The sequence below is a fragment of the Amblyomma maculatum genome, chromosome 6, assembly GCF_055883805.1.
Source record: "Amblyomma maculatum isolate TAMU_Amacu chromosome 6, ASM5588380v1, whole genome shotgun sequence".
NCBI lineage: Eukaryota > Metazoa > Arthropoda > Arachnida > Ixodida > Ixodidae > Amblyomma > Amblyomma maculatum.
In genome coordinates, this window is record NC_139349.1 from 105,247,273 (window position 1) to 105,274,467 (window position 27,195).

Here is a 27,195-nt window from a genome sequence, read left to right on the forward strand (position 1 = left end):
ACGAGCTTTGTGTGCCGCCCGTGCTTGCGATACACCAACCGAGTGTGGGTGTCGCAACACGCTCGCTCGGGTCGAGACGCAGCGTTGCTTCCCGGATGGGACGATAAAGAGCGCTGTTGCAACAACGCCGCGCCCTCATCCATATCCCAGGAGCCGCGATGTCTCAGCTGTGAAAATATCAAGCGCGCATACAGGTTCATCCAGCAGGCTCGGCTGGCAGGTGAGAAGATGGTCCGAGGACCAAACCCTCCTCTCCGCACCGCTGTACAAGCCTCTGTGAACCATCTTCCATTGCTGTACGCATCTTCCCCCCCCCCCCCCCCCCCTCTTCTCCCCTATCCCCGCTTCCCCTCGTTCCTTTGGCAGTGGTGTTGGAAGACTGGCTTCCAGAGCCCGAGTTCTGTGGTTAGGGTTGGTATATTTGGGTGACGATATTCGCATGTGCGGCAGGAAGTCAGCACATGGGGATAATAAAATAACCTTCTTCAACGTTTCGGTATCACACAAATTGCGATAAAATCCCAGCTCCGGCAGTTATTAGCGTAAAGGCGTTTTCCTGCATACTCAATTTCTTGGCGCTTATAGTTAGCAAGTGGTGCTAATCATCGACGTATTGAGCCGTACGAATGTATGTGCGTGACCTGTTAGAGGTGGCATTGCCTGATGCTGTATCCGATGGTCACAGGGGTTTCTATTCTCGTTATTCGTCTCTAAAAATAACCAGTGCAGGTCTCGATATTGTGCACCCTACCTATGTAAAAGTAATTATCAATCCCATATCGCTTGTTTTTTTCTGACGTCATCAGTAACGTGTTTAAGACCGGAATCTTACATCGCGAACTAAAGCATCACAAAATTACCCCAGTATTTAAGAAAATTTACCGCTCTTTACTGGTAAATTACAAACCGATCGGTGTACTTCCATTGTACAGCAATATAACTTAAAATTAATTCAAAACGCTCGAACAAATATTTCAGTAAACTATAGATGTTCTTTCTCTTTACCAATATGGATTTTGCCCTGTCGACTCTCCTGACCTAGCAATTTTATAACTTTAACAGATAAACTTAAAAGGCAGTAGTCGCAGGAAATTGCACCGACGCAGTATTTCTAAACCTCAACAGAACATTCGGTTCTATTAACCACTCAGTACTTTTCTTGAAACTAGAAGCAGGTAGGAATTAGAAGGTGCACTGTTGAAACTGATGAAAAATTTTCTTAAAAGACTACAGCCAACCAGTCAGTATTTAGGGCGAAGCAAATGCTATATTAATATATATGCGTACCTGAAGGTTCAATATTAGGCCCACCTCTTTCTTTAGTCCTTATTAATGGCATGCCTTACTTGTTCCAAATGCGTGTTATATGCTGACTATGCAAAAATCTTCACTTTTAAGCTTCAACTTCATATGCTTCAGGGAAATCCTTTGCAAACCTCCTTCCTATTATTTGCCTCACAGTGCTCACACAGGCAAATATTGAATCTCCCCCCTCTATTCGAATTTGTCAGCATACAATTCAAACAATTAAACCAAGCGATTACTACGTGTATTTGGGCATTAAGTTGAATTCACATTTAAAATTTCATCACCATACAGCCCACGTCAAAGCTAAACTAGTATATTGCATATACGCATTCTAAGAGGGCACGAGCCTTCTTTTCGCATGATACCCCGATGTCATTATACTCTACAATCATCCAGTCCCATATCCCTGACTGTATACCCTGGAAAAAACACTTACAGCACGCATTTAACTTGTCTACAACCATTCAAAACAGCGCACTTAGAATAATTTCTTATAGCTTGAACGATTCTAATGACAAATTGCTACATAACCCTGGAATCCACTCAGTCACTGATGACGGTAAATATAACCTATGCATTTGCTTGAATAAGTTACTAAATGGAGAGTCTCAAGTACCACTTCTCCCAAAATTTTCCCCAATTAACGATAACAAAACATGATTTCCAAGGAATAAAAATTTGTTACTTCCTATAGCACGGACAAAAAAAGCGCCTTACCACGCTAAACAAAAATATGTTCGCCTCCAAAGCTAAAATTTTAATTTCATCTGCAGAAAATGATAACTAATATTTGACAACGAATGTTCATTACTTATCAGCATCGCATATACTTTTTCTATATTGGGATGATAGAATTTTGTTCTGTTATGCCCCGTGCCCAATTTTGTTACATTACTGTTTGATATGGTGTTCAACTTATTAGTTAGGTTCGTTTCATTTTGCAAAATAGCGTTATTTTTATTATTTGTGTATAATATAGGTGTTAATTTTCGTGCTACGTGTCATTACTGCATTATAGGAGTACCTTTAGGAGTGCTTTATAGGAGTATATAGGAGTATTTATAGGAGGTACCGATGCAGTAACTTACTCTTCTCTTTCTGTACGCATATGCTGTAACGAATGCTCATTCTATAATATAATATAGTTGAATAAGGTGCGAACATGAGAGCTATAGAGCGCCGCTTCGAACCGGTGCATGCTTTTGCCCAAGACCTCTAACTCTTCAGTCACTGCTACACGCAATCTCGGGCGTGGTTAAGGAGCTCGACTATATGCCCAAAGATGCGGGATCGAATCCTGACCGTGGAGGCCGCTTTTCGATGGAGGTGAAAATCCACGCACCCGTGTGCTTTGCGATGTCAGTGAACATTAAAGAACTCTAGGTTGTCGAAATTTCATGACCACTCCATTACGGCGCCTCCCACAGCCTGAATCGATTTTGGACGTTAAACGAATAAACCAGACCAAACAAATGATCTGACTTGGTATTTCATTGGTTATTTTGTTTGAAACATTTATTTATGCCATACACACGTACGACCTTTTGCAACATATTTCCCTCAGTATGTGGTGAATGGAAAACGCATGCATGTCCTATGAAACCATGTCACGTTCACGTTAATATGAACGTTTATTTGGTCAAAAGAGCAATTCATTGCTCAATATGAATTTCTAAGTACACGAAGGCTGCATGAGGATCTTCGTGTAACTCTGAGCATGCACTACATTAATTTGAGAGTCGACAATACAAGAGCAGCTATAGTTGCGAAATGACAAAGTACGATCAGTGTATGAGAAAAGCAACCTCCTCAGTTAAGGTGTATTTAATTCTGCCAACGATTAGTCGCACGGAAAACTGTAGCGTTTAGTAATACATACAGCGTGGATGGAGGCAATTTATGATATCGTGAAGACAGTCCGAAATTGGCACCGAGGTGTAGAGATCCCTCTGTTTACGTAATTAGTACGAGCGACTAGTGCTAAATATAGACGAACCTATTGTTTTTATATTACTAGCATCCTTTTTAGAGCATGAGTGAGCCGAAATGATGCAAATAAAAAACGGATGACAGCGAGCTTACGTACCGTATACTTCTTTAGCTGAACAGAGGGTTCTGCTGTTTGCCGAAAAACCGAAAAATTAGTCTGATAGTCAAAAGAGGTCAAACGTTTCAAAGGGCATTGCAAAAGAGCTAGATGTATGGTGTGTTTCTGTGACAACTCTGTTATTTTGAGATAGTTGTATATGGTACTAGCAGTCTAAACCAACGTTGCCTGAAACGTTTGCACTTATCTGCTACATGCTATAGTCTATTTTATTGAAAAAAATCAAGCGTACGCTATCGGACTGCTACGCAGTGGTTTGTCCCCTCAGAAAGTTAACCTTAAGGAGGTAATATATATATATATATATATATATATATATATATATATATATATATATATATATATATCAATAAGCAAGAGCAGAGGGACATAGCGCACTGCCGCAATAATTACTTAAAGTCGCCACTGCAAAAGAAAAGAAAAGAAAAGAAGTGGGAGAGGTGCAAGATCTATGCATTTTACGAAATCTGTTTGCGAGAATTCGTTAAATATAAACACTTGAAGCATTCACAAAGCGACCATATTACAGGTATAGACGCTATGTGTGAAACCTTTAGCGTCGAGTTCCATCCAAAAAAAATTATTGCCGCGCACGAGTCAGTGCCGAGAAGGAAAAATAAGAGTAGATACAGAGAATGAAAACAATAGATAGAGAGAATGAAAGCAACAGCCTTGATGGTGGCCTATACGCACTGTAGGCAGGCACGCCGCAAAACTCGTCCAACCACGCCATCAGATACATGCGGCACTTGGTTCCCAACACATACGTGTGTGGGTGCCCATGTACATTGCAACAGCAGCGACCGCAAACGTGCTCCTACGAAACCGCCGTACCAGTCCGTTTCGAAAGGCTTGCATCTCCGCCCCCTTACCCTCCTCCTCCTCCCCTTCATGCCCCTACCTCGGGCAGAACGAGGGGCGAAACCGCGGGAGCCACGATCACGTACGGGGACGCACTTCTGGGACACACCACTGGACAGCCTGTCGTTGTTGGAGACTCCGACGGGAACACTAAAATACAAGACAACATCGTGCACTTGAGCCAGGCCGCTACTGCAGGAGCGAGCGCACGCACCACGCCCAAGGCAAGCGTAATTAAAGCACGTCCCGCTTTCCGCGGAGTCGTGCAAACTGCGACGCACACGTCCGAGCCTCCGTCCATTGGCTTACCACTGTCCTGAACGTTATAAATAAAACTAGATTTCGATATACGTGCGTCCGCAATGTGTTTGTGCGTGTGCCTGTGAGCCGTGGTCGCTGCTTGAAGGACGAGCAGTTCTCGCTTCAACTCAATACATCCGCAGAGAAGTCAAATAAAGAACAGTGGGTATAGCGCCGGTCACTCGTTTCCACCTTCTTTAAAATGTGCTGTTTAAAGAACCGGTTACAATTCAAGTGCCTGTATTTGAAAGTATACGCTCACCTGTCGATGGAAAGTGTGAAATATAAAAGAGATATCTTACATGGCGTATAATTACGGGTCCATATAGGAATTAAACAGTGTTGATGAATGAGGTGCAACTGTAACGAGAAATTTTAATTACCTCAATGCTGAATGAAGGAGCGGATGCTGATTTAGTGTCGCTAAGATAAAATAAATACCACAGAAAACGCAATACCACTGTCTCAATGACCATTTACCCGGTGCTAATCAATTTGAAAGAGCAATGCCATGTGGCATGCAGGTTAGCGATGTTTTTGAATGCTGGTTCAACTTCAATGCACATCGCTTCTGTGTATCAAGGTTTGCTACAACGTATATCCTACGATTCGAAAGGCTACTGCAGGCATGCCTCCGCGGTTACTATAAAAATGTTCGATATAATGGCATATTAAAATTTGTAGCAAAATAACATTTCCGCTTAAAGTATCAACTGCAGTATACATGTCTTGCATGTTTCGCCTGTTACGAGTTCTTTGTGCGCTTTGCGACGTCCGAAAAACAAGGACACCTTGACAGAGCTGCGATAGTAATAGCACGGCCGCCTCGATGGGCGCACCAATCGAGGTGGCCGTGGTAATAGTAAGACAGGTCACATGTGTTGTGACAGCTAGAATGCCGAAAAAAAAAAAAATCGAACGAACGCTTCTCAAACGCACATTACGCGGTACTGCCGGAGGTCGACCCGCCTCTCTACGTTGCGAATAAGTGATCGAGTGCAAGGCTTGCCCTTACATGTATTGTTAATATAAAAACAAATTCATTATACCTAGAAGGAGATATACCTAACTGTATATCTCAATAAAAAAAAAAAAAAGAAACATGAATATACTGGAAGTTGTACCTTATATTTTACTTCCCTTTCAAACTGCGTTTTTTCTTTCTCACTGCAAATCCGCACCATGTGTCGTTTGTCATTAATTAGCTGTTAATTAAAAAAATCGAGGCATTCTGTTATCTGAAGATGTCTTTGACGGCACAATGGTATGCCACTGCTAACGGACATCAAAAAACAGAGGAATAATGTTCACTTGTAAGCTGGTTAACTGATATCTTATAGTTAACTTTATAAGATATAACTGTTATAGTTAGGTGTGTATACATAGTTGCAATTAGGGATTTGTAGCCGGTCATTATTAATAGCCATATCAGTTCTTAGAATATTGAAAACACGATTACCTTCGGCGTTGTTGCTCAACAAATATTTGTTACCTCTTGCCAAAAGAAGAGCGCTTTCGAAAAACCCGCGCTCTATTTAACCATGCACCGGCCCCATTGCCGTCGATCTATGTATATAACGCCACTGCCACGGCACCCTCGCTGTCCACCTGTGCTGCGGAGCTCGTCGTTGCTTGCTGGTCCAGGCCGAGCTGGACCTGGCGCGCGAGGTATACAGTTCGGTTAAAGAGAGCTTTATGTCAATGTCACGGGATCTTTCACATAACTATTCTGGTTGGTTTAATTTTGGGGGTTTAACGTCCTAAAGCGACTCAGGCTATGAGAGACGTCGTTTAGTGGAGGGCTCCTGAAATTCGTTGAGCCACAGCGCAAGAAAAAATCACGTGTTCGAAATTTGTCGTGCCACAAGTTCATAATTGCAACTATAGGAGTATAGGTAACTGTAATGGTTAGTTTTTTAGCAAAAATTAATTAATCGCTTTACTAGATATAGCAACAGGGATATTTTCTTTCTGATGTCATACCAACATTATACGTTGTCCTTATGCCTCATATATAAAGCATATCTATTTGTAAAAAAAATGTACCCGGCTTCAGTGAAATTTCATATTAAATTGCCAGTTTATACATACGCTTCCTCGTGTATAATCTCTTTTTCCTATAAGTCCAGAAACCGGACTGTACCGGATTTGAGTAGAGACAAAATTTTATAACGTCCTGTTTCACGCAGTGATGTTAATTTACAACAGTGCACATTAAAGAACCCCAGGTGGTCGAAATCTCCGGAGCCCTCCACTACGGCGTCTCTCATAGCCTGAGTCGCTTTGGGACGTTAAATCCCACAACCCAACTCAACACCAACGAGTATACGCAGCAAGCGAGTTTGAAGACCCAAGGAACTACTTTTTTCGTATACAAATTCATGGCCCAAAACATAAACTCTATAAAGCATCGTCCACAACATATAGGTATGCATCCTCGTGCATTTCGCTGGCATTTAAATTCGAGACCTAACCTGACGTATATATTCAGCAGTAGAGCGTCAAAATTTTACTAATCCACCGCATCAGCGCACTCAAGAGTTCGCTCATCATATGTCGCCATCCCTTCCGTTCGTGTTTCCTGGGATTGTTTACATTATATAGCCCGGCAAGATACACCCTCCGTGCACGTTGCTGCACAACGCCTGCTTCGTTCGTGCACATTTCGAAACCCAGAGAATGCGTCACTGCATGCTCCTGCCGCTGCATGCTGCACAGGTTGGGGTGTCAGTGCCGCACCGGTTTCCTGGAAAGCGAAAGACCGTATGTCCCGACGTATAGATCGCGAGCCCTTGCACTGCATGCATGGTGGACCTCTGCAACAGCTGCACGCTTGCACACGTGCTCTCGAGCCTGGTCGCTGAGCGCCGATATGTCGCAAATAGCGAGACAGCGCGACGGCTGCGGTAGTGGTCTTCCCTGTATACATGTATATACCGATATTCAGCAGGCTGTATATGTCACGGATGAACAGCTGCGCGGAGCGGACTTCGTGCTGCAGGATTGGCGAGGTATACCTATAACAATGGCGGTTTTATAACTAATTTGTATAAATCTCGTCGGTCACAAGCATGCCAAAGGATTGTACTGTTTCTTGTTTCGACTCTATTTGCGAGCACCTTTCGGTTAATTATCTTAACTTCGGTGTCATGAAAATGAACGAAACTTCACTGCAAATTGGTATACGGTATATAGTAAGCCATGGTGTGGTATGGTATGGTATGGTATGGTATGGTATGGTATGGTATGGTATGGTATGGTATGGCATGGTATGGTATATGGTATGGTATATGGTATGGTATATGGTATGGTATATGGTATGGTATGGTACGGTATCGTATGATGCGGTACGGTACGGTATGGTATGGTATGATATTGCCGCATAGAAGACGACGCCAAAGATGATGACTGGGCCACACACAAGCGCGAGCCTGGAAGAGAAGGAAGTTGGAGCGCAAGACTCGTCCAGGTTGATTTATTAAACCCGTCCTATCTTTGGGTCCTCCTTGGCGTTCAATCGAGACGTGACACTGGTGGAGCGCGCTGGGGTATGCATAAGACTCCTTCCGGCAGTCCACAGCGAATCCCAGACATCGACACGCCTGTACATCGCGCTAGCCGCCGCCTTCTAGGCCTAGCCCCGGAGTACAACCATCTGCCAAGCTACTCTTCAAACGACCAAGTCCATCAGGTCTCCAAAGCCATGGCACATCCCAACCCTACGCCGGTGACTCTTCAGAACACCAAGGTGCCAGAGTGCTTTCGCGGGGAAGCGTTTGAAGATGTCGAGGACTGGCTTGACCAGTTTGAGCGAGTGGCCAAGATTAATCAGTGGAGCGAAGATCACAAGCTTTGCAATGTTTATTTTGCCCTTCAGGATAATGCTAGAACGTGGTTTGAAAACCACGAGGCCAGCTTATCCACATGGAACGACTTCCGCCGCCAGCTTGTAGACACATTTGCGAGAACTGATCGACGCGACAATGCGCTGCGCCTGCTTGAAGTGCGTGTCCAGAAGCCGAATGAGAGCGTGGCTATGTTTGCGGAAGACATGGCTCGCCTTTTTCGCCGTGCCGACCCTGATATGAGTGAGCCAAAGAAGTTACGGCATCTCATGCACGGTGTCAAAGAACAGGTGTTTGCCGGCTTAGTACGCAACCCACCTAAAACCGTGAGTGAGTTCATTAAGGACGCTACGGCTATAGAGCGAGCCCTCCAAGATCGGTGCCGCCAGTACAACCGACCAGCCAGCTGTGCCCCGACGACTGCGGCGGCGCTGACTGCAACAGATCAGACCACTCTTCGAGACATGATTAGAGAAATTGTCCTTGAGGAGTTGCAGCGAATTTCGGTTACGAAAGCTCAGTCGTCAGAGGCCCTCGTGCAGGCTGTAAGGAATGAAATTCGGTGCTCCCTAACACCGTCTGCCCAGTGCAACGAGTTTCATCCAGTCGACAACGCGGCAGTCATTTCCGAACCACCATACCGCGTTCCACAACCGGTCAACTACCCGGCCAACATTCCTGCACCTTATCACGAGCCGCAATCTGAGAGCTACGCCGCGGTCCTACGTCGCCCGCCTCCAGACCACGCCTCACCGAGCGCACCAAGCCGTCAGGAGACGCGATTCTTCCAGGGGCCTCAGTGGGCGCCTTCCAGGTGCTCTCAACTACGCCGAACGGACAGGTGGCGCAGTTATGACAGCCGGCCACTCTGTTTCTACTGCGGACAACTTGGCCACGTATATCGGTACTGCCGTTACCGCGAAGAGGGGCAGGCCTTTCCGTCTGCTTCTGCTCGCCGCCGCTTCGACGCTGACACTGCCCAAACCGACGACGGCCTTCCGGTCAGCAGGGAAACCGAATCCCCGGGCTTCCGCCGCCGCTCCTCCCCATCGCCACAGCGTTATTCTCCGCCGATGCGTCGTGGCAATGCTGACGTTGGCGGACGGCGGTCCCCTAGCCCTCACCGGGGAAACTAACAGCCGCAACCTCACGAGGGGAGGTTGCACACAGTCTAAAAGTGTCAAAACCCTCACCACCGCCGCAACAGCCGACAGCCCGTGCTTCTGACGCTGCCGTTAGTATGGACATTGCCGCACTACCGCCGAAAATGCCGCCTACATTACCACCGAAAATGCCGCATCAGATGAGCAGCCCCGACGACGAAGCTGATACCGCTGACCTTGCCGCACTTCCGCCGAAAATGCCGAAAGAGACGAGCAACCCAGATAACGTTGTTAGCGCTGACCTCGCCGTTTCCATTGATGGGCTGGAGGTACATGCTTTGGTGGATACCGGGGCGGATTTTTCAATTATTAGCCAGAAACTGGCTGACACGCTGCGCAAAGTAAAAACCGAATGGACTGGGCCAGTAATAAGAAGTGCTGGGGGCCAGCTACTGGCACCGACAGGGAAGTGCACTGCCCGGATAGGAATAGGAAACGCGGTGTTTGTTGGCAGCTTCGTTATTCTCCCTGACTGTTGCAAAGATCTCATCTTGGGCATGGACTTTCTGCGTCTTCATGGGGCTGTAATCAGCATTCGTGACAGCGTCGTTGCCTTCACCAACAATCATGAAGACCTTGGTTGTGCGGAAGTACCACTGATGCCCTTACGCGTCGCCAATGAGACAGTGACATTACCTCCGCGATCATGCTCTCTTGTTGAAGTGAAGTGCGACATGGCGCATACCGGCGATGGTATCGCCGAAAGGGCAGTCGCCCTGATATTAAGCCGAGGTGTTTCTATAGCTCGAGGGCTAGTCAACTTGACCAATGGACAGACCGAAGTGCTGCTGACAAACTTCAGCGACGAGCGTCAGCAAATTCCGAAAGGCACAACTGTGGCCTTTTTCGACAGCATCCTAAAGGCGCAGCACTGCTTCTCACTGCAACAGGAAGGATCAATGTGCAAGACGCCCGTAACCATCGTCGATGTGAGTAAAAATTTGTCTTCTTCAGAACGGGACCGTCTTTTGGATCTCATAGATCAATTTCGAGACTGCTTTGCTTCCGAATCGCGGATCGGCCAAACGCCTTTGACAAAACATCGAATCATCACGGATGACTCGATTCGCCCGATTCGACAAAATCCTTACCGTGTAGCTCCGAAAGAACGTGCAGCCATTCAGCGCCAGGTGGCCGAAATGCTTAGAGACGACGTTATCCAGCCGTCACAGAGCCCCTGGGCTTCCCCCGTGGTACTTGTTAAAAAGAAGGACGGCAGCTTACGATTTTGCATAGATTACCGCAAGCTCAACCAAGTAACTAAAAAAGACGTGTACCCTCTTCCTCGCATCGACGATTCCCTTGATCGCCTACGAAATGCACGTTACTTCTCATCAATGGACTTGAAAAGTGGATATTGGCAGATAGAAGTAGACGAGAGAGATCGGGAGAAGACAGCATTCGTCACTCCCGATGGATTGTACGAGTTTAAGGTCCTTCCGTTCGGTTTATGCTCAGCACCAGCAACATTTCAGAGGTTGATGGATACTGTGCTCTCGGGACTTAAGTGGCAAACATGCCTGGTGTATCTTGACGACGTGATTGTGTTTTCGGCCACATTTGAAGAGCATCTACGCCGTCTGCTAGCTGTATTTCAGGCCATACGATCTGCGGGCCTCACACTAAAACCCGAGAAGTGCCACTTCGGGTACGAGGAGCTGCAATTCTTAGGTCACGTCGTTAGCCAAGAAGGTGTCCGGCCTGATCCTGAAAAGCTCTCCGCAGTCGCCAAGTTCCCGACACCTACGGACAAAAAGACATTGCGGCGTTTCCTGGGTCTTTGCGCCTATTACCGCCGGTTTATTGCTGGTTTCTCACGAATTGCCTGGCCATTAACTTCGCTGACGCGTGACAATGCTGTCTTTCACTGGGGTGAAGAACAGGAACAAGCGTTTAATGAGCTGCGGAGACGTTTACAGACACCACCTGTCCTGGCGCACTTTGATGACGACGCCCCTACACTGCTTCATACGGATGCCAGCAACGTGGGCTTAGGTGCTGTGCTGGTGCAGCGCCAGGGTGGTGTGGAAAAAGTAATTGCTTACGCCAGCAGGACCCTATCTAAAGCAGAAGCGAACTACTCGGCAACCGAAAAAGAATGCCTTGCAGTGGTATGGGCGGTTATGAAGTTCCGCCCTTATTTGTACGCTCGCCCCTTTCAAGTCGTTAGCGACCATCACTCGCTCTGTTGGCTGACGAATCTAAAGGACCCTTCAGGGAGACTCGCGCGTTGGAGCCTTCGATTACAAGAATTCGACATGGCAGTTATTTACAAATCTGGAAAAAAGCACGCGGATGCTGACTGCCTTTCGCGAGCGCCGGTCGAACCTTTTACTATGACCGATGAAGACACTGCATTTTTAGGTGTCATAGATGACGCAACGCTTTCCCAACAGCAGCGAGAAGACCAGGAATTGCTCCCTCTTATTGATTTCTTGGAAAAACGAACTGCCGCTGTGCCTAAGATTTTCACCCGAGTAATCTCTTCATTCTTTATTCGCAACAACGTTCTTTACAAGAAGAACTTCCGCCCTGGGGGAAACAGTCATCTACTCGTCGTCCCATCTGTTCTCCGCAGTGAAGTTCTGCAAGCGTGTCACGACGAGCCAACCGCCGGTCACCTAGGCTACACCCGCACGTTGGCTAGAGTCCAGCACGGATACTATCTGGCCAAAACTGCCTGCGACAGTGAAACACTATGTACGTACGTGCATAGACTGCCAGCGCCGTAAGTCACCCCCTGTAAAACCAGCTGGCCTACTCCATCCTCTTCAAGTGCCAACAACACCTTTTAAGCAAATCGGCATGGACCTCCTGGGACCATTTCCGACGTCGACAGCCGGAAATAAATGGATAATTGTCGCCACCGATTATCTAACCCGCTACGCGGAGACCAAGGCTCTGCCAAAGGGTACCGCCGCCGAAGCAGCTCGGTTCTTCGTGGAGAACATTGTCCTGAGGCATGGCGCTCCGGCGCTCATTATAACTGACCGAGGAACTGCATTTACGGCCGAACTTTTGGAGACCGTTCTCCGCCTCAGTGGTACCAGTCACCGTAAAACTACAGCCTATCACCCCCAAACCAATGGGTTGACGGAACGCCTCAATAAAACCATTGCAGACATGCTTTGCATGTACGTTGACGTGAACCACAAGAATTGGGACGAAATTCTTCCCTACGTCACGTTCGCCTACAATACGGCACGCCAAGACACCACTCGTATGACACCATTCAGCCTCCTTCACGGGCGACCAGTAACAACTATGCTGGATGCAATGTTGCTCCCGAATGCCGACACCGACGATCTCGATCAGGACGCCGAGGAAATCGCTCAGCGTGCAGAGGAAGCCCGCCAACTAGCGCGTGTGCGGATCAAGAATCAGCAAGAGCATGATGCACGACGCTACAATCATAGACGCCGACATGTCATGTACGAACCTGGCGACAAAGTGTGGATCTGGACGCCTATTCGCCGCCGTGGACTCTCCGAAAAACTATTGCGGCGATATTTCGGGCCATATCTTGTTCAGCGACGTTTAACCGACGTCACTTATGAGGTGGTGCCAGACGGGGTGTCGACCTCGAAGCGACGCCAGCAACAAGCCGACGTCGTCCACGTTGTACGCATGAAGCCGTACAACTCGGACTGACCTTGACCCCCTACTCCCTTTTATGCTCATCGGGACGATGCTTCCTGAGGAGGGGGGCAAATGCCGCATAGAAGACGACGCCAAAGATGATGACTGGGCCACACACAAGCGCGAGCCTGGAAGAGAAGGAAGTTGGAGCGCAAGACTCGTCCAGGTTGATTTATTAAACCCGTCCTATCTTTGGGTCCTCCTTGGCGTTCAATCGAGACGTGACAATATGATATGGTATGGCATACAGTACGGTGTGGTATACGTCTATCTTACAACTTCACTTGGATCCCTGCAGATTCGAGCCGATGGGTTCATTCATCCGTGCTATCCATACAATGCCAGTATTTCATCCTTGTGGGGGAGGGGGGGGGGGTGAAAATTGCGATTATAGTCGCTTAAAAAAAAAAAAAGGAAGTTGGATTAGAAGATTTCTACGCGTCGTCTCAACTGCTCCTGCCTATTCTTACACACTCAGGGGAGCGGCAGCACCGCGCCGCTTCCCCCGGCAACTTGTCTCCTAAGGGGGTCTGGCTAAGCTTGGGCAGCTCGGTGAAATGCTTTTCTGCGAAATGAGAGGGCCTCATACTTCAAATTAAGTTTAAACACAGCCGAACCGAAGTGTACAGTAAATAAATAAATAAATTACTAACACGCAACTAAACCGCCCAGGACAGTATCGCAGCAGCAGTTCAACGCGCGTTATCCCGCTTAGAGTGTCACGCAAGTCCTGCCGAGAGGTGACGCCACTGTATGTCTTCGCGTCCAATACCCTTCTTGTTTCTGCTTTTTGCGGCATGACTTTCTCTGTTTGCGGCATGACCGAAAGATGACCCAAGTCCGTTCGACGCGATGAGTTATGGATGGTGGCATGCATAATTAATGCGGTTGTTTATGGTGAGCTATAAAGTGCTGATGCTTTTGGTTACCGAACAAAAATATTGTGCGATTATAGAGCTCGCCACGTTGCCTTTCCTCGAGCAAGCAGTACTTAAATTACGCCGTATGTGAAAGGCCATCCACCCTACATGTTGACTCTTACATTAATAGTCAGCCGCAAGGAGCTATCGTGCCTAAAAGCTGCATCGAATCCTATTGACGTTCTCGCTGCTCAGAGCCGTGCACGCTGACAGGCCAAGGACCCGTTTATGAATTTCTGTCTGCGCGCCACCTGAAGTTGAGTCCACTTGGATGGAGACTCCCAAAAAGGGAGGGAGAGGAGAACAGGAAAGAACGAAGTAAACGAAAAAAGAAGACAAGTGCAAGCAAAACGGGCTCGAACTGTGCGAGCCTGTGCTAAATGTACTAAACAACAGTAAGAGGAGAGAGAAGGGTCCCAAAATCATGTCTACGCAGTTACCGCCCCGCCACTCCCCGCTGCAGGTTCTTGAAAGAGAACTGCTGTCATCATCAAAGTTCCATTAATCTCGTAGCCGGTTCGTCTCGGCAGTGGCGCGGGGTCCCACCTTGCTGCGATTGCGAATGCGTCCCCTCTCCCACTCCCCCCGCCTCTTTCCCCGCGCACTTCCGCGCGCTGTTGTTGAAGATGACGAAAGTGAACGCAGAAGCATTTCACTGCTCGCGGCGGGCCGCTCCTGCTTGCGCCCATGTAGCTATCGGCAAGTCTAGAGCTGCGCTGAAGGCTGGGGATATGCAAGGACTTTGACGCTCGCTCGATTTCATTTCAGTCGATCTAGTATCGAATCAAATGTTTATTCCCGCATTGGGATTCTGGGTCACGGACAAATAATTTACTGCACGGCAACATGAAGTGCAGCAAGACTTTAAACATTTTAAGGCGAAAACCTTTTTTAGGTTCATGGTGAATGTATCGCGTCTGCAAGATGTATCAGCGAGATTCTACGAGATTCTACGAGATTCCGCGAGATGTGTCAGCGAGACGTCGCAATATAGGTTCGAGCGTCAATATAATTTCCTAGGAAAGAACGTCACAATAGGTTCTGACGAAGAAGTCAAAGAAAAGTAAGTAATGAAATTATAACGAGTACACAAACACCCAATAAAGAGGAAGAAGGGAAGGAAAATGAAAGGCTTTCGCCATTAAACTGCGCCTGTAATACTTTTGGTTAGGTACATAAATAAAAACTAAAATCATACAAATGAATATTCATACGAGCCAAACAAATAAGCCGAGAACAAAATCCACTGCCTAACGCTGGAATTTACAGCATTTTTTTTAGCGGGATGTGACAATGATATATAAAAAAATAATGAATAGTACTCCTATTTGTGCTAGGTACAAAAATAAAATTTGTTGCCGACACATAAGTAAAAACATATAAATCCTTACTCCACAATTCCTTAATATGACCAAAGAAGATGACGCTGCAATAAGTCCATAATTTTTTTCGCGTTTGCATCATTCCATTCACACCGCGTTTCCATTCACACCGGCTTAATTCGTAGAGCTTAGCAAGTTCGCTTTGTGTAGGTTTAGAAGAGGAAGCAACTTTAGTTCACCAAAGTTATCTGTTTACTTGTCAGGTGACATAATTAAGTGGTTTATAAAGAAATTTTAAAAATGAATGCAAATATTTGTCAGCTGCGGAATCTTCCCTCGCGCTCGGAGGCACCTGAGATGCAGTGGCGAAAACAAAGCGACAATGCAAGTTGACAGTAAGAGGAAATGGAAGAGGGCCGGATAGGGAGATATAGGATAGAACGGGTGTATATATGGTAAAATAATAAAATCCATATAAGAGTACGACGCCCACCGGCGACTGTCTTGCGAATTGCCTTCTTTAGTACATATGCAGGTACATTAGATTTACATCTTAGGTGTTAATTTCAAATTTGTTTAATTGTGCCACTTAGGACAGCTGGGCCCATGTGAGGACACTGCAAGTTGCTCAATATAACTTCACGTGCATTATACACAGTTAAACAAAGCGCACGCGGATCTGTACGACGCTTAGAGTCTTATTTTATGTCCCTAACGCTGTCGATCGCGGACAAGGGACTCATTTTTCAGCGCTGACTCGACTATTCGCGTCAAATTGATTAGGCTCTATTAATTCCCTTTTTCATAAACCACCGGAAATCATTTGCTAAAATGCGAAATCAGCTGCCATGAAGCAATGCATGCAGCGGCCTTAACCTTTCCTGCTTCTTGCATGCGGTGCATAAGCCCTGTCGGGAATTGTTCAGCCAGGGCATGCATTTTTGCTCTATATAGAATATGGCGACATGTATTTACAGCTTTAAATTACCTGCCGGCGTCGCTCACTCCACGGCGCGGACTGAAGACACGCACTTGATAAAAACGCGCAGGCACACAAAGCACCACGCAAAGGTCGATCCGTCAGCGCGCAAAATGATCTGTAAGGGCAGCGCGAAGCGAATTAACACGAGTAAGCGCAGCACGGAAGGAAACAACAGAAAGTGCGCCCTTGTATGTGGGAGAAAGCCCCCATTATTCACGACACCTTTCTCTCCGCTCTTGCGTCTCTTGCGGCATACCTACGAAGTGGCAGAGAGCAAGCGGAGGAAAAAAAAGAAAAAAAAAAAAAAAGAGGAGGGGAGAGATAAACAAAAAAGAAACTAGAAAGAAGACAACAAATGGGGAAAAAACACACGAAGGAAAACACTCGCAAGACATCGCCACGTGTGGTGGCGGCGGCGTCGCCGGTGGCTAATTCCAATTGTGTGGGGACACGCGCATCCATCTAGTTTGAGTTTCGCTTGAGCGATGGCAGCGTCGGATGCCCTCTTCGCCGTCGCAGTGCGCTTATAGCGAGCCAACAACATCAACGCATCTTCAGCAGCATGCTATACATATACGCGGTGGAAAGAAGGGCCTCATTCAACGGTGCTTGCGCACACCATTTTCTCGTGTGCGTGTGCGAGAAACTGCGCACACACAAACACACGCGTCGTATACGTACTACGAGGGACCACGGACGGCACTGCTATATACAGAGTGAACAAGCGTCTATACAGCTATAGCGGACATGCAGCGCACAGACACACGCGCAAAGGCCTGGTGCCCTCTTCTATATAGATCACGCGCGCGATACAATGACAATCCATCCTCGTAAATGGCTCGCGCGGAAGGGCCCAGCGCATTCTGTGCGTGCGTTCGCCATCTATATAGGTGCATATAGGTGTATACGGTCCGCGCGAAGTGCCCGAGCACATAGTACACATACAGGACCGGGCCCACGCTCGTCCGCACACAAGAGGCAATGCATTCACACGCACGCACACCACATATACACAGGCGTGAAGATGAGCGAGGAGGGAGGAGAAGAAGGAAAAACGGAAGGTGCCATCATCGGTTTGGCCTTTGTCCAGCCTCGTTCATCATACTCTCGTTGCCAATTGACGAATCGAAGAAAGATTAGTCAAAACGGCGAAGCCGAAGACGCGCCGTGTAACGCGTCTCTCTGTTGAGCTGCAGATGTACAAGAGGCGTGCGTGTAATGTGCGCGCATCGCGGCGCTTGTAACGGCTTGTTAACTTTCGGACTTTACATCGAGGAGAGCGTTTCTGCCTTTGCAAGTGTACATACACTATGTGGCAAGCCGCTTCCTGCGCGAGACATTTCGGGGAAACGAATTGAACGTCGCTGCGAAGTGATACTGAATTGTAAGGCATACACGTCTTTATTCTGGATTATGCTCTTAAAACTCAATAAAGGTGTGTCTACGATTGCAGCGACAAGAGGAAAGGAATCCAGAAAGTAAAAAGGTGCTTCATGGAAAAGGGCACACAGACGTACAGCTTCTCGAAGGGTCTAAATTTATCTGAGGTATATCTTCTGCGTGCATACCCAAAACAGTCTCATCAGTAGTGAGCAACTATATCAGCGTCATAAATGAACTCATCATTACCGGTATCTTCAAGAGTCTATAATAATTATATTAGATTCAGCTAGTTCCAGCAAATCATAAGTTTGCTTGAATCGTAAGAGCTCATCGCGAAAACACCGCCCAAAATGGTAGGAAAGCACCGTTGCGAATGCAATGTTGCTAACCTATAGTTCATGCTAAACCTGCAGGTGCTGCCAAAACCCCTTTTCGGCCATGCATGCATCAGTACCGTCTTGAGCACCAGACGTACCAACCTTTTCCGTTGTTTTCACAAAAGGACAGAAATAGTTATACGTCATTGCGCGATTCAGCCGCACAAAGGCACAGTCGGATCAGGAAGGAAGGCTGAGCAGCGGTACATGTTGTAATTGTGCGAAAAGTACAAAAACAACCGCAAGATTCCAAACACGGACTATGACTGGGGACCTGGCAATAGCTACTCAGGCATAAAACAGTCGGAAGGTAAAATCAGCTTTATTACGTGTCGTGACGATAAAAATACAGATAAAGAGAAACTAAGCCCCGCGCCGGCGACGGATATAACCGTATAGCGTGAGCGCAGCGTGCATGCAATAAACCAGCCGCACTCAAAGGGCGCATCAGCAGGCTGACAATCGCGCCCCTCTGCGCACACTGCATTCACTGAGCTGGTTGCCAGACCGAATGCAATGATAAAGGGTACACGCCCCTAACCAGTGTACTGTATCTACCGGAACATTACCCACCCGCGCTTCGCTCATTCAGAATGTAACAACAAGGGCATGCATTTGATGTGTATAAGGCACGAACACTTCGCAGTAGGAAAGAGAAATCAAGATAGCTTAGAAAGTCTCTTTAGCGACGGAAAACTTAAAGCGAAGGGGTGCGTTAATGCGATAGCGCTATAGAAGGCTTACATGTAAGAAAAAAAAAAACAAGAAAGAAAGAAGGTGGCATCCAGCAGTGCCAGGAACTTTCCTGATTAATCGCGAGTTGCCAGAGAATTCCCTGATTAGTAAATAGGTATATGACGTCACAATGCCATGTGACATTACCGAACTCCGATTGGTCGACGGCCTGTGTGGCGTCGGGAGACCGCAATACTGGCCGGGTTTGCAAGTGCGCTCAAGGAGTTGGAAGCTGCGCCGGTATCGTGACCCAGCCGCGGGAGTGGATGACGTGCTCGACGTCATTTGGCAGCTGAGCTCGTTTGTGTACAGACGTACACTAACTAGACAGCTCCGCGTATCGGGTCTAAATATATAGAGCTAGAATCAACTCTGAGTCTGACTGCGTCTACCGCAGAGCAAAAACAACCAGAAGACGCATGGTTGGTTGAAAAATGAAAAACAACACAGCAACAAGCACATCAGGCTGCACGCAATGACAGAACATGTAGCAGCAACGTTGTTTGCAATGTTGTGGCATTGCACTCTCAAGGTGATTTGAGCGCCCCCTTGACTTAATGAGAAACGATCTGCCGTACATCTCAAAAGCGTACAAAACATATTGCCTCACATTCAAAATATCGTTTGAAGCGTTCATCGAAGTATACATATAACTGGTGCGCAATTGACGAAGTAGGTGGTGACATTTACCCACCAAACAAATCCCTTGCGTGCTCCATGCGTGTTCACCTCCGCTTGCCAATTGGTTCGTTACAGAGCTGTCAGGTTAATAGCTCGTCCAAAAGTTCTCAGAAGGAACCCGCCAATGAACGGTGGAGCGAAGAGCATATATCAGCTTGCTGTGTATACTGCCTGAAAAAAAGTAGAAGGAGAGGGAGAGTACGGCTTCCAAAGGCTTAGTGTGAACAAGGAGAACAACGGCGGCTTCTTGAGCGCCCTGGCAGCTTGGGAAGGCACCACACCGCCGCGCCTGCGCACCATATATGACAGAGAACATGGGACCTGCGATCGGTGCGGGGGTTTATTATAAAGCCCGGCGGCCAGACGGCGTAGAGCCCAGAGATTCCTTGATGAAAAAAGGATTACCGGAGGGTCGGTAGATGGCGGTAAAAATGGAGGGGGAGGGGGGCATATATGGCGGACGGACGCCGGAGGAACACCGGCCGCTAGCTCGCACCGCTGGCGGTGGCACCCAGCGCTCGCAGCAGCTCGAGGAAGGGTCATTGTTGTTTCCCACGAGACAGCAGCAGCGGCCGCATCTGCAGAAGCCCACCCAAGCCTCCTTCTTCTCCCCCTGGACAGAATCTACCGCGCCGTGCATGCAGGGAGCACCCGTCGTTTCTGCACGCCCCATTGACTGCGCTGGCGAAGTCAAAGGCCCATTTTAGCAACAACCGGAACGGGGATGCGGCTCTTTGTTGCGCCAAGCGCGCGCCGCACAAAGGCGCCCTTTCCATTCAGAATGCATGTACGCGCTGCCGACGGACGGATGCCGCGGCGCGGGGGTCCGATATGCCCAAATGTGCGAATTGCCCGTCGGTCGGACGCCGACGCACGCATGAACCGCAGACATGGCCGCGGCAACCGCTGCGGCCGTGTCCGTCTCTACGCGAGAAGGATCCGCCACGGAGCAGAATATGCCCAGAACACATTCGGCGCAGCGCGTGTGAACTATACGGCCGTGGTTGTGTACAGGCGCGTGTGTGTGTGAGGTGGAGGGGTAGGGGTTATACAGGCGTCGCTTGGATCGTCAGACAGGTCCTATGGAAAGGCTTTACTGCAGGAGCGAGCAAGTTGCCTCCACTTGTTGGCAGATATGCAAAGTTAGGCTTTAGTATAAGTAACTGCCGCGTGCGGCGACGTTAAGCGATTCGGGGAGAGGCATCGGAGAGCCAAGGAAAGTGAGACTGTTAAGCCAGCGAGTTTCTGCATTGCGCACTACGCTTTTCTGTGTGTGCAACATGGAAAGGAAACCAAAATCAAGTGAACTTCGCTTCAGATGTTCCAGCTTGTTGTCCCAACAGGTCATCGCGTGTTTCGACAATCTGCAAACATTTTTTTTTATTTCTCGCATAAAACGATGAGTACACCGAAACAAAAGGTGCACACTATATTTTCTCTCATTATCAAACCGCTAGCCATCACGCAAGCCGGAAAAGTAAATTGTTCCAAAGAAATAGTGCTGTCGATTCACAGAATAGAACCTGCGAAGCAACTGGTCGTTATCGTTTCTACTGCAACCAGTGATTTTCTCTCCAACCAGTCCGTGGTAGCTACTAAAAAATAAAAAAAAAAATGCGGCGTAGTACGAGCGGCGTTTCGCGAGCGGTTGATTATAAAGCGATCCATCTTTCGTGCCCACGAGGCATTCAGTCGGGTACACAGAATCCAGTTATTACAGCGACAGCCACGACGGGCGACTGTAGTATACCAATGGCCTCTGCGGCTGCCGATTATAGCTGTTTCCTTTTGCAAGCTGCAGCTTATAGGCCCCCAATCTAAGTTTGAGACGACCAGCCATACGACAATGAAACTTCTAATTCCGGGCATACTGTTCAAACTAGCGTTCTTTCTTGTACTCATTAAAAAAAAAAATTAGTTGTGGTTTAACTCTGGTTAACGCTATAGCTGAATTGCGATAGTAACGGCGGAAGCTTCTTTTGCCTGCTATATTATTCCCCTATCACGACCAACAATGCGCCGGCAGCTTATACGCTAGAAGAATATAGAATAGTTCTTTTTTCTTTCTACTTACCCGCTTCAGGTGCGAAACGTTGGAGGCCGCTGAAGGCTGAGGCGCCGCAACATGCTGCAGTCACGTCACACATTCGCAGACACCGTGTCAGGTTGACGGACACTGGGTAAGTTGTACACCACACTATATGGCGTGCTGATAACAAGGTCGATCAAGTCGATAACGTAATGATGTATGCGCAAAAGTCAGGGAAAGCCTAGCCCAGCTTTTTCGGACGTCCACTTTCTTTCACAGTGCGTGTATACGTAGAGTTGACCATAGCAGAATTAACCATTTCCGCGCTTCTTAACAGCTCTGGGCCTCACTCACGTTCGGTATTTCCATGCACGCAGGGCCGATTACATGCACTTGTCTGGAGCGGTCCAACTGCCACTGAGTGTAACGCCTGGCGGCAGTAATCGGGTTGGAGATCACTTGGTCATGTGCGCCATGAGCGAGCTTAGACGAAGAGGCGGTAGACCGAAATCTTGGTGACTTAGTTTACACGAACGCGCATGACAAAGCACGAACGCATGTTTCCAGCGTTATCCCATCCGGCTAGGTCATGACGCATCGCAAGCAGTGGAAGCGTGGCACCTTCGCAGCTAATCACGCAGCCGGCTTTAGTGCATGATAAAGAGCCGGTGTTCGTGACTCGGAAGTTCACATGCCGCAATTTGTTTTCGGCAGCGAATGCCGCCGAGTCCAAGTTCATGGCGCTATATTTGCAAACCTATCTCGAACTTGACTGCCACCAGGCATCGCACGCGCAGTTCAGAGCGTCCGTGCACAGATTTCCTGAATATTACCTATAGAAAAAGCCTGCGTCGTCGGCTATGCCAGTTGTATAAGGAAGTATGACTTCATCCGCAATTGACGTCCTATGTATGCCGAGTAGACAAGTTAGCGACTGCAGAGGTATAAAATTTAGCCGAGAAATATTGTAAACTTGGAGAGTTGTTTTGTAAGCACATGCAGTTGCACTAAAGGTAAATCTGCTGCCTATGTAATATATTGCAATAAATTTGTACTAAAGCTTGAAAGTGTAAACGAGTACAGCCTATAAACCAAGCATATAGTACAACCCCGAATGTTTCTTTTTCGATTTCACAGGTAATATATTCTTTTTATAAAAATATGTTATCCCTTAAATACTGTAAGAGGTGTCAATGGCCAACAAGGCCATGCCAAAAACAGAAACACTCCTAAATACAACTCTAGCTTAGGCTAGTTAGCTTATGCTTAATTACTAGACACAGGGCTATAATAACTATAGGTACAATGGACGCGCGTGCACTTACAGACAAGCCGAACGCTGACTATATATCACCTATCGCAGTAAGCGCCGGTCTTATCGGTAAGTGGCACTTCTCGTCGTGCATGTCTCTCTCTCTCTCTCTCTCTTTTTTTTTTTTTCTCGCATTGTGCCAAATAGCAACTTTCTGCTTACATTGTCTGCTATTGCGTTTTCTCCACTATGTTCATACACCTGTGCTGGAGTCTCGACGAACTCGTATGCGGGCGCCGATAGATCCGGCTCTCACTATGTCCAAGGTGCTGTGCGCACGGATATTGAAAAGAAAATTGGCCGTGGCTTAGCTCAGCTAGGCCAGGATATACGTAGCGAAAGCATGTGTGCCTGGCGCTGGGCTGCATACTCCTCTCCAATCCAATCTAATTCCATCCAATCCAGTGTAACCTAATCCAATCGAAACCAGTCATGCCTAACCATGCAAATCCAGTCCAATCAGTATATAATTCATCATCATCAGCAGCAGCAGCAGCCTGACTATATCCACTGCAGGGCGAAGGCTTTTCTCCCATATTCCTCCAATTAACTCGGTCCTGTGCTATAGCTATAGCTGCATCTACTTGACCCCTGCGAACTTCATAGCCTCATATCCGCCCACCTAACTTTCTGCCGCCCCCTGCTACGCTTTCCTTCACTTGGAATCCAGTTTGTTACCCTATATAAGCGACCATCGGTTATCCTCTCTTCGCACTACATGTCCTGCCAATGTCCATTTATTCTTGATTTCCACTAAAATGTCAGTAACATGAGTTATTTCTGTGGCCCAGTCTGCATGCGCTTCCTATCCCTTAACGTTACCAAACCATTTTTCGTTCCATAGCCCTCTGCGTTGTCCTTAACCTGTACAGTTCATTCCAGTCAAGTACAATCTAAACAATCCTGTCCAATTTAATCCAAATCTGTCCAATCAGGTCCAATCGAATCCAAACTAGTCTCATCTAGTCCAATCCGGGGGATGCACAGTTCAATTCCCAGTGGAGACGATTCTTTTTTTTTTTTTTTTTTTTTGAGGAAGAGACCAGCCCAGCATAATATTAACAGAGGATTAGCTCAGCTATGCCACCTAAATCTTGATTGCAAGTCCAGGTTAAGTCTGGTTGTTTAGCTATGTTGTTGTTACATTAAAAACGAGACATCTTCTTCTGGTTGCTTCTTGATTGCCAGGTGGCGCGGCGAGTGCGCGGTGTCCACCAGCTGCGGCGTTTGCTAGGCAACGGCCCTGGGCCTCCCGCAAGTGTAGCTTTCATTTAAAAAAAAAAAAAAAAAAAGAAAAAAAAAAAGAAGAAGAAGAAAAAAACGAACAAGAAGAAATGAACATGAGGCTTAGTGTTCGTGCTGACAAGCGTAACATGAGGATATTTGAGTGAATGCATTCATCGTTTCTGAGCGGCATGTACAGTTCGGCTTCAAAATCATCCGAAAAAAAAAAAATGCGGATAGCACAACTTCTGTTTGTCGCAGTCCATTGCGCTTCCAAAAATCTGTTTTGCTTCATGTTCCCTCTCAACGACCACGCGCGGTCACTGTCGCATTTGTAACCTCGTATGAGCAAACTTGGAATGAGACATGACGACAACAGTTCAGAAGTCAAATGCGGACTTACATGCACCCACCTTGTCCATTTAACTACAACTGAGAAATTTCCTACACGGATACTCAAGAGTAAAAAACAGATCATAGCTCCGTTCTTCACTGAAGCGGCGCATGTATCTGCACACACACACGTGCACGGTAGCGAATAGCATTTCCGGATTGAAGAAACTCAGTAATGCCACTCTCTGTGAGCCCGGAAAAGTCTGACTGTCCCGGACCCAGCATTTGTACGGCATGCTAAGAAAGTCCATGGGGAGCTTTTCTCAGTATATGAAAGTGAAAGCTGCCTACGTCATGTAAGTCATGCATAATTGCTAACCGGTGACATAAATTCGTACGTCGGCTGTGTGACGTAGTTTAGGGAGACAGTTTAATGACAAGTTTAATGACAAAAGAAACCAGCCCGTCAGTAAAATGGCTTTATATAAAGAGGCACGAGTAAGGAAGTGGAGGCAACCTGCTGAACAGGCAAGACGCATTCTCCCAATGGTTTCGTTTTTTTCTCAGAGGCAGATCGAGACGGTTGAAATTCGTAACGTGGACAGATGCAAAATGAAAACAAAGGAAAGAAAAGACCTACAAAATGATGCAAAAACATTTCTTTTGGCGTTGTTTGCACTCTCTCAAATCATGGGTATTTTTTACTTGAGTTCTATGTAGTCCAAATAATTAAATCTAATTCATAAATCGGCTTTATAAACCAGTATAGAGGTATGCTAAAATTGTCAGTCATATAATATTATCTAGAAAGCCAAAAAGAATGACTGACAGCAGTGCTTCGTTTTGTTTCAGCCATTTTCCGAGCATACAGTTTCTACAAACACCATTAAATTCAAGATGTTAGCACCAAGTGAGGGCATTTTAAAGCTTCTGCCCTTGCTAGCGTATAACGGTCATTGGATTACTAACGCCCCCCCCCCCCCCCCCCCCCCGCCACACACACCCAGAAAGGGGGGGGGGGGGGCGGGGGGCATGAACCAAAACGACCCTCCGAACCATTTTCTCCGTGTTTTCTGTGCAAATTCAGCGCATACATGCATATACACCGCTAGTGCGCATCCGAATCCCTGCGACATGTGTGCATACAAGCAATACAACTCGGAATCTATATACATGCGCAGGTATAGAAATACATGCGCGCATGCATGCATGGAAGATGGAGTGGGAAACGAAGCTCAATTCGAGACCATCAGTTATGTTGTGCGCGTTCCGGGCTCCTTCCTTTGTGCTCGGTGGAGAGGGAACGCACGTACCCATCTTGTCGACGACCGTTTAGGGTCGCTTTAAATTCGAATAAATCACGAGACGACCGAAAGTATTCCTGCTCCTCCACACGTACGGGGAGTGTCGAATGGATGGCATTCGAGTTGCCGATGCTTCTTCCCCGAGCATTTTACAGAGACTCGATGCTCTTGAGATATACGAAGGAAGTTTTTGAGCTGCGAATTTTTCATCTCTCTAGCTTTCATGTCGCTATATACTGCCACAGTCTAAAAACGAGAACTTCACCACTTGGTAGATTTTGCCTTACAGTAGCAGAAAGGAGTGCTATATATTTTTTTTTCTGGAATTATTATTTAAAATTGCGTAAAAGAGGCCATGCCAAAATGTGAAAACGTGTGCGTATTTTGTCGAGCGGGTTGTGGGGCAGTGTGATGAAGCTAATATACATTTTTGTTTTTTCAGACCGTATGAAGCTTTGTCGCTGTCGCCATTACATTCAAAATTTTGGGAAGCTTTAAGTAGCTTTGTAGGTCTCTTGAAATTTCAATTTGTGCGTATATGGCAAACCTCTCAGACGAGCGCAAAAAAGACGAGCACGGCCGAGAAGACGACAAACATGCAGACACAAACGCTGTTGTTGACCTGCGGAATGTATCCTGTTTAAAACTGTGCCATGATTAAACTACGACGTTCCGACTATTTATGTGTATCTCACTTGGTATCAGTAATTCCTCCTTTATTATCTCTATCTCGGTCACTGTCACGCTCGTCACCCGGTTGGCGCATATAAGAGCGTCTCTGGTATCAAGGAGTGTGTCTCCTGCTAAGCAAAGAATATTGTCAGAAATTACCTTTCAAATTATTCTTATATTTCTTTGCAGCGTTGCTGGACGTAGATCGATTTGCGTAAGATTGGTTTGATAACCCCATGGAGGATATATGGTCGATAAACTTCACTTGAATTTCCCTTCATGAAAAAAAGGTAGATAATGGCCGATGTTTTCTCCATAAAGGTACAGACACACTGCACTGTGCGTGTTTAAGAGTTTTATTGGGCAGCACACGGGAGAAGAGCAAGACGTCAGTTTTATGGAGCTTTTTCTCATCCCAAATACGGTGCCACAATTGAACACTTTTTGTTTCATTCTTGCGAAATGCCCTTACTACAGCCAAAACTATAGAACTTCTTCTGGTATACAACTATGGCCAAGTTTCAGTTTATCGACTCCTGAGATTAAGAGGAATTCCGACACGGAATGGCTTCACCAAATACAGAGCTTTTTGATCATACAGTTGTGAAACTCCGCTCCAAAATTGACTAGTTTAAGTACGCACATTTTGGATGTTTGAAGATTGTGTCAGGAGCGGCCAATAGCAGCTGTTTTCAATT

General features: G+C 46.9%; 1 long non-coding RNA gene across 1 annotated transcript; it reads left to right on the forward strand.

Annotated features, from left to right (window-relative positions):
• Positions 1–126: 126 nt before the first annotated feature.
• Positions 127–26,508, forward strand: LOC146186481 (uncharacterized). The gene is made up of 3 exons (XR_014707859.1): positions 127–220; positions 21,707–21,803; positions 26,268–26,508. It is a non-coding gene; the product is annotated as an uncharacterized LOC146186481 (long non-coding RNA).
• The last annotated feature ends 687 nt before the right edge of the window (positions 26,509–27,195 follow it).